Source organism: Anabrus simplex, chromosome 3 (genome assembly GCF_040414725.1).
Source record: "Anabrus simplex isolate iqAnaSimp1 chromosome 3, ASM4041472v1, whole genome shotgun sequence".
Lineage (NCBI taxonomy): Eukaryota > Metazoa > Arthropoda > Insecta > Orthoptera > Tettigoniidae > Anabrus > Anabrus simplex.
The window spans coordinates 203,333,986-203,347,312 of NC_090267.1; the positions used below are offsets into that span (position 1 = coordinate 203,333,986).

The 13,327-nt window shown below is 43.3% G+C and overlaps 1 non-coding gene across 1 annotated transcript; it reads right to left on the reverse strand.

Moving 5' to 3' along the window:
- Window positions 1-1,401: 1,401 nt before the first annotated feature.
- TRNAQ-CUG (transfer RNA glutamine (anticodon CUG)) lies at window positions 1,402-1,473 on the reverse strand. Its single transcript has one exon. It is a non-coding gene; the product is annotated as a tRNA-Gln (tRNA).
- Between the last annotated feature and the right edge of the window lie 11,854 nt (window positions 1,474-13,327).

Consider the following 13,327-nt stretch of genomic DNA (forward strand, 5'->3'; position numbering starts at 1 on the left):
AGGTACCATCCCGGTATTTGCCTGGAGGAAAAGTGCGAAACCACGGAAAACCATTTCGAGGGTGGCTGAGATGGGAATCGCAGTACTATTCAAATTTCGTGGCAGAGCAGGAAATCGAACAGGGGAAGGAGGTGGGTGGTAGCTAATCACACTAACCACTACATCACAGAGGCAGAGTGCATCATTTGAAAGTAGTTATTATTAGTAACAGTGTAGTAAGTTAAGACTTATTGTGTAAGAGAGTAAATCCCTAACTTTGCCACGATAAACAAAACATCCACCAAGCGAGATGGCCGTAAGGTCTGAGTCATGTAGCTGTCAGCTTGCATTCAGAAGGTAGTTTGTCTGAACCCTACTGTCGGCAGCCCTAAAGATGGTTTTCCGTGGTTTCACATTTTCACGCCAGGCAAATGCTGTACCTTAATTAAGGTCAAGGTCGATTCCTCCCCAGTCACCTTTGTTGTAAATCGAATATCTTGGGAATCCTTCATATTATGAATTAATGAACCAGCACATATAAATAAAAGGGCCTCCCACTGTCGCCATAAGATCTATTTGTGTCGGTCAAAGCAAAGCAAGTTGTAAAACAATAAATAAAATAAAACGTTTTATCTTACCGCCTCTGTGGTGTAGTGGTTAGTGTGATTAGCTGTCACCCCCAGGGTCCCGGGTTCGATTCCCGGCTCTGCCACGAAATTTGAAAAGTGGTACGAGGGCTGGAACGGGGTCCACTCAGCCCCGAGAGGTCAACTGAGTAGAGGGGCGTTCGATTCCCTCTTCAGCCATCCTGGAAGTGGTTTTCCGTGGATTCCCACTTCTCCTCGAAGCAAATACCGAGATGGTACCTAACTTGAGGCCATGGCCGCTTCCTTCCCTCTTCCTTGTCTATCCCTTCCAAACTTCCCATCGCCCTACAAGGCCCCTGTTCAGCATAGCAGGTGGGGCCTCCTGGGAGAGGTACTGGTCATCCTCCCCAGTTGTACCCCAGACCCAGAGTCTGCAGCTCCAGGACACTGCTCTTGATGCGGTTGGGGTGGAATCCCTCTCTGAGTCCGAGGAAAAAAAACCGACCCTGGAGGGTAAACAGATTACGGTACGAAAACGTTTTATCTTACCGCATTTATATATCACATGTTGAAGACGACACACACACACACACCAGATACCCGAGTGAGAGGAATTAACCAACGAAGATCAAAATGCCCGACCCGACGTGACCCTTTCAACCAAAGGCCAGCATGCTAACCTGTTAGCCACACTTCGAAATGCTTAATATATAAATTTACATCAAGGGGGGCCATAGAGTGCTCCGAAGCGACCGCCGAGGTGTATCAGTGATTCTCTCCTTTTCTATCAGACATGTTAAATCAGGTGGTACTGTTCGTCGAAAATCAAAATTATAGGTCCCACCGAGATTTGAACTCGGATCGCTGGATTCAGAGTCCAGAGTGCTAACCATTACACCATGGAACCACACTAAGTACTGCTGTGCCAAACATAACAGGTCTCACAGTAGCTCTCTAAAAATACTTTCATGGGAATAGTGCCAACCAAGAGCTTACGTCGCGTCATCACCTCTCGACGCAGGGAGTCGATGCGACCATATTTGCCTGGTCCAGTGATGGGTCAATTTCCTCTCTTACGAGATCAAACGAAACAATATTCTGAGAAATAAAGCATGGTCTGAAAACTATCTTCTTTCTTTCTTGCTTTCTTTTTTCTTTCTTTCTATCTTTCTTTCTTTCTTTCTTTCTTTTCTCCCTTTCTTAATCTGTTTAACCTCCGGGGTTGGTTTTTCCGAAGGATTCAGCGAGGGATCCCACCCTTACCGCCTCAAGACCAGGGTCGGGGATACAATTGGGGATGAGGACAAGTACCTCGCCCGGGCTGCCTCACCTGCTATTCTGAACAGGGTTCTTGGGGGGGGGGGAGGTCGGAAGGGATATATAAGGAGGCGGGTAGGAAGCGGCCGTGTCCTTAAGCTAGGTACTATCCCAGCATTTGCCTGGAGGAGAAGTGGGATACCACGAAAAACCACTTCGAGGATGGCTGAGGTGGGAATCGCACTCCCACTCTATTCAGTTGGCCTCCCGAGGCTGAGTGGATCCCGTTCCAGCCCTCGTACCACTTGCTCAAATTTTGTGGCACATCCGAGAATCGTACCCGGGCCTCCGGGGGTGGCAGTAAATCACGCTAACCATTACACCACAGGGGTGTTCTTTAACATATACATCAGCAAATAAATTGAGTGTCCGCTGGGTCCGAGGGAATAACCAACGCTGGAGGGTAAACAGATAAATAAATAAATAAATTAATTAAGTGATAGATTTCATCATCAACAGGTTATTTACCTAATTATAGATGATTCAGTAAAACAATATATACAACAAATATATCTTAAATAAATTAAAGCAATTTCCTAAGGCAAATACCAACTTTAAACTAAACCTACAGACGTTTATATATACGTATTTACAACACCTTAAATAATAAATAAAAACGAATTATCTAAAACAACTGCCCTATTTAAACTAAATCTAGAGACATTTGCATACAAATATTTTTTTAAATTTTACATTCTTGCGGTCGTTAGGGCACATCAAATTTTAGAAAGGGTGAGTGGAAAAGGTCCATTAACTCACCCACCTCATTCACTAACGTTACTGCCCTCAGCAGCCATGAGTTTGATCGAGCCACATTTCTCAGCTTAGGCAGATGGAAAATATGGACCGTGAGATCTCAACTGTCTGTCTTCTTGCGAGCACACCAGGTTTCCATCCTTTCGGAGTGTGCTTTCTTCCATTATTATTATTATTATTATTACAGAGTTGGTTTTGCTGTTGCAGCTCTTATCTCCTCTAATCTGTTTGATGCCTTTGCATCGTACGGCTGTTCTTACTCCAAGATCTTCCTTCTAAATTCATTAACTGAATATGTCTACAGTGTTTTCAAACAGGTTAACATGTTCTTCTCGCTATTTCTCCACTTCACGTTCAACATTATTCTCTAACGCCACATTCAAAGGCTTATACTTGTATAGTTCATTATACAGTTATATGCAGATTCGCCTTCTTTTCTATAAACAATGAATGTTGTGGTTGTTATCTCAGGTGCTGAAAAGTCAATTCGAAAATAGGTTCAGTTGATTTCATTTTTAAATATCGCATTGTTAAGAACAAGTATAATCAGTTAAATCCACTCCTGTGGTGTAGTGGTTAGTATGGTCAGCTGCCACCCCCGGAGGCCCGCGTTCGATTCTCGGTTCTGCTACGAAATTCGAAAAGTGGTACGAGGGCTGGAACGGGGTTCACTCAGCCTCAGGAGATTAACTGAGTAGAGAGAAGTTCGATTCCCATCTCAGCCATCCTCGAGGAGGGTTTCAGTGGTTTTCCACTTCTCGTCCAGGCAAATGCCACGATGTTACCTAACTTAGGCCACGGCCGTTTCTTTCCCTCTTCTTTGCCTGTCCTTTCCAATCTCCCCAACCCCCAAGAGGCCAATGTTAAGCTAACAGGTGAGGCCGCCTGCGCGAGGTACTAGCGCTCCTGCCCACTTGTATCCTCTCGACCCAAAGTCTTACGCTCCAGGACACTGCCCTTGAGGCAGTAGAGGTGTGATTCCTCGCTGAGCCCGATGGAAAACCAACCCTGGAGGATAAACGGATTAAGAAAGAAAGAAACATTCGACAGTTATTTGGCGATAGTCAGAATTTACGACGAGAGAACGTGAGACTGGAACTTAGGCTGCATAATTTTATGAGGTCCTGGCTTAGTGGCAGTTTAGAGGTTTTTATTAATTAATTAACTAATTTATTTATTTATTTATTTATTTATTTATTTATTTATTTCATCATCATCATCTGTTTACCCTCCAGGTTCGGCTTTTCCCTCGGACTCAGCGAGGGATCCCACCTCTACCGCCTCAAGGGCAGCGTCCTGGAGCTTCAGACTCGTGGTCGGGGGATACAACTGGGGAGAATGACCAGTACCTCGCCCAGGCGGCCTCACCTGCTATGCTGAACAGGGGCCTTGAGGAGGGATGGGAAGATTGGAAGGGATAGACAAGGAAGAGGGAAGGAAGCGGCCGTGGCCTTAAGTTAGGTACCATCCCGGCATTCGCCTGGAGGAGAAGTGCGAAACCACGAAAAACCACTTCGAGGATGGCTGAGGTGGGAATCGAACCCACCTCTTCTGAGTTGACCTCCCGAGGCTGAGTGGACCCCGTTCCAGCCCTCGTACCACTTTTGAAATTTTCGTGGCAGAGCCGGGAATCGAACCCGGACCTCTGGGGGTGGCAGCTAATCACGCTAAGCACTACACCACAGAGGCGGACTATTTATTTATTTATTTATTCTTTCTTTCTTAATCTGCTACCGTCCAGGGTCGGTTTTTGCCTCGGACTCAGTGAGGAATCCCACCTCTACGGCCTCAAGGGCAGTGTCCTGGAGCTTCAGACTCTGGGTCGGGGATACAGCTGGGCAGGAGGACCAGTACCTCGCCCAGGCGGCTTCACCTGCTATGCTGAACAGGGGACTTGCGGGGGGATGGGAAGATTGGAATGGATAGACAAGGAAGAGGGAAGGAAGTGGCCGTGGCCTTAAGTTAGGTACTATCCCGGCATTTGCCTGACGGAGAAGTGGGAAACCACGGAAAACCACTTGTAGTATGGCTGAGGAGGGAATCGAACCCCCCTCTACTCAGTTGACCTCCCGAGACTGAGTGGACCCAGTTCCGGCCCTCGTACCACTTTTCAAATTTCGTGGCAGAGCCGGGAATCGAACCCGGGCTTCCAGGGGTGGCAGCTAATCACTACACCACAGATGCGGACATTTATTTATTTATTTATTTATTTATTTATTTATTTATTTATTTATTTATTTATTTATTTATTTATTTATTTATTTATTTATTTATTTATTTATTTATTTATTTATTTATTTTGATATTTGCTTTACGTCGCACCGCCACAGATAGATCTTATGGCGATGATGGGAAAGGAAAGGCTTAGGAATGGGAAGGGATCGGCCGTGGCCTTAATCAAGGTACAGCCCCAGCATTTACCTGGTGTGAAAAAAGGGAAACCAGGCAATACCACCTTCAGTGCTGCCGACAGTGGGGTTCGAGCCCACTATTTCCCGGATGCGAGCACTCAACGGCGCGCCCCTAACCGCACGGTCAATTCGCCCGGTTACAGGTAGTTACAAGCATGACTACCTCTTTCAGGCTTATCGAAAAATAATATAACAAAACTAGTGTAAAATGTAACTTCCTATCTTACATCCCTCAAACAACATTTCTTACAGTAGATGTACAGTACAGTCGCGGAAAAAGTGAATGAGTGAGTTGTATTGTATCATTTGCTCGCAGATACAGTGTTTAAGAGACAATTACACATATGTGTGTGCATATGAGAGGTGAATTATATTTTGATGAGAATTAAAATTAAACCTGTTAAAATTGCGAGGAACATACCTAGGTACAATACCAGGCGCTCATTCGTTATAGAGCGACTGTACTTCCAAAATGATCCTTTTATATTCTATGCACTCATTCATGGCGGGATAACTGCTTTGCATGGGTGTGTTTTCATTTCTACCAACCGGTTTCTGACTTTGACAATTATACATTTTTGGTAAAAGTAGCTTGACTGAACTTCATTCATATCATAGAGTAAGTTTTGTTTTCAACCACGAAGTATAACCAGGACGAATAGAAATAGTATATACACACTATACTGTGACCGTATCGGCACAATTAATAGTTATTTCAAGGTGATATGCTTGGTAAGGAAGCAGGCAGCAAGCTCTCTTTGTGTAGATGTTGGGAGTATCATCAAGTTGTGCAATACGAAGCCCGCCAGAGAGGCGCCTTCACCCGCCCACTGGGTGGCTTAAAGAATCCCCGAACTAGGCACACGTCATAGAAGAAGCAGGAGAAGAACACTATTTAGCGACTCCATATTGGAAAACATATGCCAGTGTACAGCGATGCCAAAGCGATCGGGCAAGATTTAATGCATTTTCGGCATAAATAAGGCTTAATTAACAATACTGCACCCGTTAGAGTAGTGTGCTGAATTTTGGTGGAATTATAAAGTCAGGAGTTCTGGTAGAAAATACTCTCCAAGCGAAAGGCGTTGGTAAACAACTTATATAACACTCATAGCGTACGGACGCCTAGTGGAAAACCAGATGCCTTCGGGGATTCCCTACTTCCCCTCCAAGATGATAAATTAATTACGGCAGATCCGCCGAACATATCCAATTCCGCATGGCATAGCGTACTTGTGCATAACCAAGTCACACAGTCTAGCGTATTGCTAATTTCGACAGGCTGGTTTATCCAGGAGCAGTCGAAATAAGAGTGGGGATGAAGTCACTAAACCGCCCCTACTGCCGGGGCTAGTATAAGTTTTTGCATTTCCAGGGAGCTTCAGCAGTCGTTGAGGAGCTTTCGACGGGAAACGACGGTCGTTTCGCTATCGAATTACCGCTCCATTGTATACTGTGTGAACAAAGCGGGTGTGGAAATTTTCAGTTTTTTCGCTTATAATTTGTGATAGGCAACAGACGATTACGGTAATGAGATGTACTTAAGATATCGGTTGCAAAATAGACTAAGACTGCGTGAATTATGAAGTAGGATTTTGTATAACAACTACTGGATAGTACGCAGAATTTCTGTAGGAGAACAAAAAAAAAACTGTATAAATCCACGCTGTTTCTGAACAAAGCGCAGGTCAGATTATTAATTGATTAACATCTAGTGAGGAGTGTTCCTGAACTAGTAAACCATACAGAAGATAGGGGTAGAGAGTTCTGCATCATACGGATGCTGGGAATGTCCGGCTTAACAGTGCAATTCGGGTAGACTAGCTGAAAGTAGCCGGTATATTCATCTCCATGTAACTGGCATTGGGTAGCCAAAGAAGTAATAGGAGTGAATGGTAACACGTGTGCAAGAAATTGATAAATTGTGTAAATTACAATCTAATTTCAGTGATCCGTGTGCTATTAAAATGGATTACGCGAGACAAGATATGGAACTTCTGAACTCCAGGACTCCAGGATCCAACGCCATGGAGTAATCCAACATGGGTAGGCCTCCGGAATCTCCGGACCAGGCCGAAGACAGCAACCGTTGAGTACAAAGTTATGTTTTCTTCTCCAATGCTAGTATTTCCCTTTGTAAATAATAGTCATGAAGTATAGGGTTAAAATAACGTATATAAATAGGTTTAATCCGCCCAAGAATGGTCGGGAATCCTTTTATTCATTTTTGTTTCATTTAATTAATTAGATATGGGAAGGGAGTGATCCTGTGTTAGTGTATAGAATATGGGACCCCTTTTAGTGGATATATTTGCATGTTATCATATTTTGTTTATTTAGTGCTGAGAAGGTATTGAGGGGAAAAGGAGTAGAGTGCTATGTAGATTAATAATGTAGATCTCATCTGAGCTATTGCCTAAGTTAGACAGGGACTAGCGAGGTGACAGAGTCATCAACGAGTGCCCGTATGAGAGAAAAGGCTTGGGCTAGAATCAGCACTATGTTCGTAATGGTAGAGTTTGTTGCATGATAATATAAGTTTTGGCTGCGACTGAAGATGGTCAAGAAATGAAGTGCCGAGGTTTGAACCCCTGTCCTCCACTACACTATTGAGGTTAGATGTAGAAGGTCTGTTAGTGGTTTGGAAGGATTTAATAATTTAAATTAATTTGAATTTCATTATTATTATTATTATTATTATTATTATTATTATTATTATTATTTTCTTAATGTAACTTGATCAGTGTTTGGATGCCGATACATTTTAAGCAAAAGGTTAGAGGATTATTATTATTATTATTATTATTATTATTATTATTATTATTATTATTATTTTATCGAAGGTATTTTGATTGATGATTTATACCGATAGATTTCGAGCAATAGGGTAGTAACTGATAGGTACACACTCTCGCCTCAGAGGCGGAGAAATAGGAGTATGGCTGTGGTCAGTGGCTAACGGATGGTGGACTTTTGGAAGGAGAGAAGATACGAGTCGAACTCCAGACCCCCAGAGATATGAGAGAATGAAATGTGAATTAACGGTCGAATTCGAGAAATGATTCTCGTGTACTGAATGTATGTGGGCTGGTCCGAGCATTGAATAAAATGCGCCAGTTTCTAATGAATTAATTTGATGGACACAGAGAGAAAAATCCTAGCGTGAAGCAGGTTGAATAGTGTCTTGAGTCTCCGGACCATGGGGACAAGTGTCAGTCATAAATTACGGCTGAGAGAAGGGGGAGCGTCTGGAACAGGGAGTAATGAATACTGGCAGAAAGGTTGGTCCGGCCAACATTCTGTTTTCTTTTGTGAATAAAGACAGCGAGTTCGTTAATTGCCACACCGTAGACCATGACCCACAGAGCAATATAGATGTTTATTTTTGTTATGACTGTTCGATACATGATTAGATTAATTAGGGCTTGATTACAGTACCCTGGATGGAGACGACCAGAGTCTCAGGTTCGAACCTCGTGTGGGCACAGCAGTGATCAACAGCTCGCTAAGACAGCGGGTTACAACGGGTTAATTACAGCTATTGTCTTTATTGATACATGTGTTTGATATATTTCTTTTCCAGGAAGTGTTTTGTTTACTTATAATCGATGTCGATTTGAATCTAGACTTCGTGAAAGTCCACTGGTAGTGATTGCAAGTGATAGTTCGTTGTTCAAGTCTGTGTTTAATTTTATATGGAAGACTTGAGTCCATTTCTTTTTCTTTCTCCGTGTTTTAATGACGGATTTCTGATATGGTCAGAATGTTCGGATTAATTATGTTTTTTTATATTTACTTTCGTGATTTCTTAAGTTAGCCGACCATTCAAAAGCGGACATTTTTCTTTTGTGTAAATAGAGTCTAATGTGTAATACGGGATTCAGTCCCATGGAATACTCGCATTGGGGGGAACATGGCTTGTTTTGTTTTTGTGAATATGATAGGGTCATTTTATTGTGTATGTCGTACTCAAGTGGTTTATGGTAACCGGGGGATGGAACGCACAAAACAATCGCGATAATACACAAAACAATTTGTGTAGCATACATCCAAACTAATGTAATAGTTATGTAAGCAATATAGGACACAGGCAATTCAAAGTGATAGTATGTGAAAAGGTGAGATCATATTAATAACCTCTCGGTAATTCTCTGTCTTGGTAGAGAGGGATATGGATATTTACGTCTGTGTCAAAAGGGAAATTTAATTGGATTAAAGAGAGTACCAGTTAACGTTGCCGTCCACATAGATTTTGGTCTGTGGAATGTGGAGGTAACATCTGATGTCAATGGCAGCCCGGATTTTTCCGCTGCTAAAATAAGTGATTGCTGATATCAACTGTGTAAAAAGGATCAAGAGTGTATGTCAATTTTGTATATTTCACCGAGTGAATAGTAAATTGTTCTAAACGATTTCATGCCTATCTATACCGAAAAACATGCATCCAGAATCCTCTTCCGTTCATTGTAGGCCTTTAAGATAGCTTATGTTTGATAGCCTCTATATGCCGCGAACGTTCTTCGGCCCTGAGGAGTCCGTGTTCAGACCTCAGGAACGGGAGAGTAGCTGTGATCTAGCTGAGTCGTATGGCTGATAACTTCTCATGTGAGTGGATTAAGTATACAATCCCAATGAGGAGAAATCGGCACAGACCAAAAAGATCCCTTGACTATCGACTTCCGTGGAGCATGGTCCCATGTGTTCGTGACCCGAAAGGGTTGGTTTGTTGTCACATGGTCCCATGAGTCATGGGGGACGGTGGGAAAGGTTCCATATGGCGCCCTCCGTGTTGGCATTTTCGGCATTTTCGGCATTTTCGGCATTTTTCGGTAGGTTTTTTTTCGGATTTTAATTTTTTTCTTTTATTGGGCGCATGGCACTTATGCCTAAGTTAAAATGGATAGGAATGGCCAATTATGACAAGGAACTGATTTAGTTCACACTTGGATGCCCGTAATTGGACCAGTAGGTAAATCTGAATGGCTAAGTAAATAATAAATGTTAATTTAAGAAATTGTTCGGTATGTCGTGGTTATTATTATTATTATCATTGCAATAACCATGATGGTCATTCAAAGCAATGGACGTACCCGGAAGGTAAATAAGGATTCAATCGAGTCCAGGAAACAATGAAATGATTTTCCAGAATCTGGGGAAAAATGAATATCGATACCCTTCAGGTAATCGTATTCGCGGGTATGAGTCGGAAGGTACTGTTTGATGTAGGCCTCATTGCTAGTAATGAATGTTATTTACGTATTAAGGTAGATTTCTCGTGATTTAGCAAGGGTAACCTCAGGCCCTTGAGCTGATTATGAAATGGCAATAAATTAGGTTTCAGACGGAAAGTCTTGGGACGGTATAACCTATTGTATCGGGTGTATCTGCCTCAATGCTTGACGGATGACCTGCTTTATTGGCATATACCACCTGTGTTGGTAATTTAATGCGCGCGTGATTAATTTATTCAAAATTGATTATTGATGAAAAAGGCTGTTTTAAAAAAAACTGGTTTATGCACTCGGTGAAATAGGGGTGTACATGTTAGGCAACTTCGAGTTAGCCGTATTTGAGGCGATGTTTTGGAATTAATGTTTTTATTTTGAAAAATTTTCGAAGTTGAACGGGGGGAACGCATTCTTGAATGATCATTGTTTTGTGTGTCTATCAACCCGAGGTCCAAGGTCCGAAGGTGAAGGGGGTCTCATTTTAATGAAAACAGTTGTATTATCATGGATATGGAGGCGTTAAAGGAACTCTTACGGGAAATGAGTGAGGATATTCAGGCGAATCTAATGGAAAAACTGAATCAATCTAGTGAGGAGATGCAGGCAAAATTGAATCAAAATAGCGAGGACATGCAGGCAAAATTGATTCAAACGAGTGAAAATATTCAGGATAATTTAACGGAAAAACTGAATCAATCTAGTGAGGATATTCAGGAAAAGATGACGGGAAAACTGAGTCAGGCTATTGGAAACGTTCAGGAAAACATCAAAGAAATGATAGACCAGGTGCAGACAGAGTGTAAGGTAGGAAGGGAAGAAATTAATAAGCGATTAGAGCGGATCGATGAGCGGCAGGACGAATTGGTAGAACAACTAAGAGTCGATCGCGAACGCTGCATTAAGATAACCGAACGTTTAGAAGAACGAGTAGGGAGCGTTGAGGCAAAGCAGGAGGAGATCAGTAAGACCATGGATACGGCAATTGAACGCATTGACTGTGTTGAGGCTCGAAGCACAAGTGTCGCGGAGCAGTTAGACCAACATATGAAGGCGACAGTTGAATACCAGGAAAATCAGCGTAGGGAAAATGAGGCAATAACTAGGGAAATATCCCAGACCCAGATGAAGCTGAATGACGTACGCCATAAAGCCGAAGCGTTACGACAGGAGTTTACCGACACGATCGAACTGCGTGTAGCAGAAGAAAGAGAGCTAACGTCCGAAACATTACCGCGATCCGGGAAGAAATCGACAAGAGGGACGAAAAAATTTCAGACAGGATCGAGGATTGGTCACATAGAACCCAGAAGGTCAAGCTCAAAGTAGACACCCATGACGCCATAATTCAGGAATTAAAGGAAGAGATTGGGAAAATTAAAGTAGGGAAGGATTTTCCGGAAGTTGGGAAGGAATTTAGCCCAATGAAACCAAGTCAATTAAATCCGTTCGACACACAGCCCGAATCCGAAAGATCAGGACTCTTCCAGACAATGAATATGAGTCGAGATCAGATAGCGGGGACACCAGGGCATAACTCAACACTCCTTCCTGTCGAACCCATCCCCATCTATAACATGGTGAAGATGGCGGACGACAAACCAAAACGCTTCAAACCCGGCGGCAATATGACGCCAAAGAAATTTTTGATTGAGATGGACGGGTACATGAGCGATAACCGGATCTCGTCTGAACGAAAGTTACGGGTTGTCGAGAAATTTTTAGAGGACCAGGCCCTTGTGTGGTTCCAAGCATTTCGATACTGCTTCGACGGGTACGAAGGCTTCAAAAGGGCATTCTTAGATAAGTATTGGGGGATGCAAACGCAGCAGGGTTTGCGCCTCGAACTGTACTCACGTCGGTATTCGATGACGGGACGAACGCGCTTCTGCGAGTACTTCACAGGACAGCTAGTGAAGATGAGGGAGTTGGACAACCCTCCGGCAGAAGGCGAACTATTAGCAGCGCTCACAAAACAATTTCCCGCTGACGTGCAGCGTATTTTGATAGCGGCAGATGTAAAAACAGCTGTTGAGATGGAGCAAGTATTACGGCATCTGGACCAAACGTCAGGTGGCCAACACATGCGGACCAGGCAGACTGAAATGGTAAATATCGTGAACTGCCAAGGAAATGCTAATTCGGTCGGTCAAAAGGACCAAGGGACAAGTACGCGGGAGTTGTACGCTACAAATAACCATTCAAGGGATAGTAGGTGGAATCCTCGTCCGTGGAAAGAGGATAGGCGTAGTTACGGTCGGCAATCCTATACGAGAGATAATTACCGTAAGGACCGGCGACCCTATCCGAAATGGCAACGTAGAAACGATAGGAATCCGCAACCACGGGGAGATTATCGTCAGGGAGACCAGAACGACCGTAAGAAGGAATCTCAACGGTACGTTAAAGAACTGCGCGAGGCGCGAAGCAATGGAGACATATGGGAGCAGCCCATAAGGCAACTCTCCCAAACAAATGAGTGTCAAGGGGCAGAGAGCCTTGCGTTACAGCAGCATAACGCGAATCAAGGGAGGTTGAACCCCTGTGCGCCAGAGTATGAGGCCACAGAGGGGAATCGCCTTAAAAAAGCCCAACTACTAAGCGGGGAGATAGCCGGATTTTCGGAAGCTATCGATCCTCAGGAGACGTCATGGACGGTCATTACGATAGACACCTGGGTGGTGCAAGCTGATGATTTACTGGAGGAACAGTTGAAAACAGACATTAAGGTCATAAGAGAACTACCCGTTATTTACATCAGGGTTAACGGGGTTCGAGTTCGTTGTCTTGTGGATACGGGAGCCAGCGTGAGCGTTGTCTCTAGAATTCTATTACAAGAACTTCAATCCAAAAATGATATCCCGGTTATCCCAATATCAAATGTCAAGGTTCGTGGAGTAATTCCGGACAGGACCACAATCTGCAATAGCCAAGCGTATCTGGACCTGGAGATTGGAAAGGACATTGCTTCCCATCCATTTATCGTTTTATCCAAAATTGAATATAATATTATCATCGGTTCAGATTTCTTGAGGGAATATAAAGCCCATAT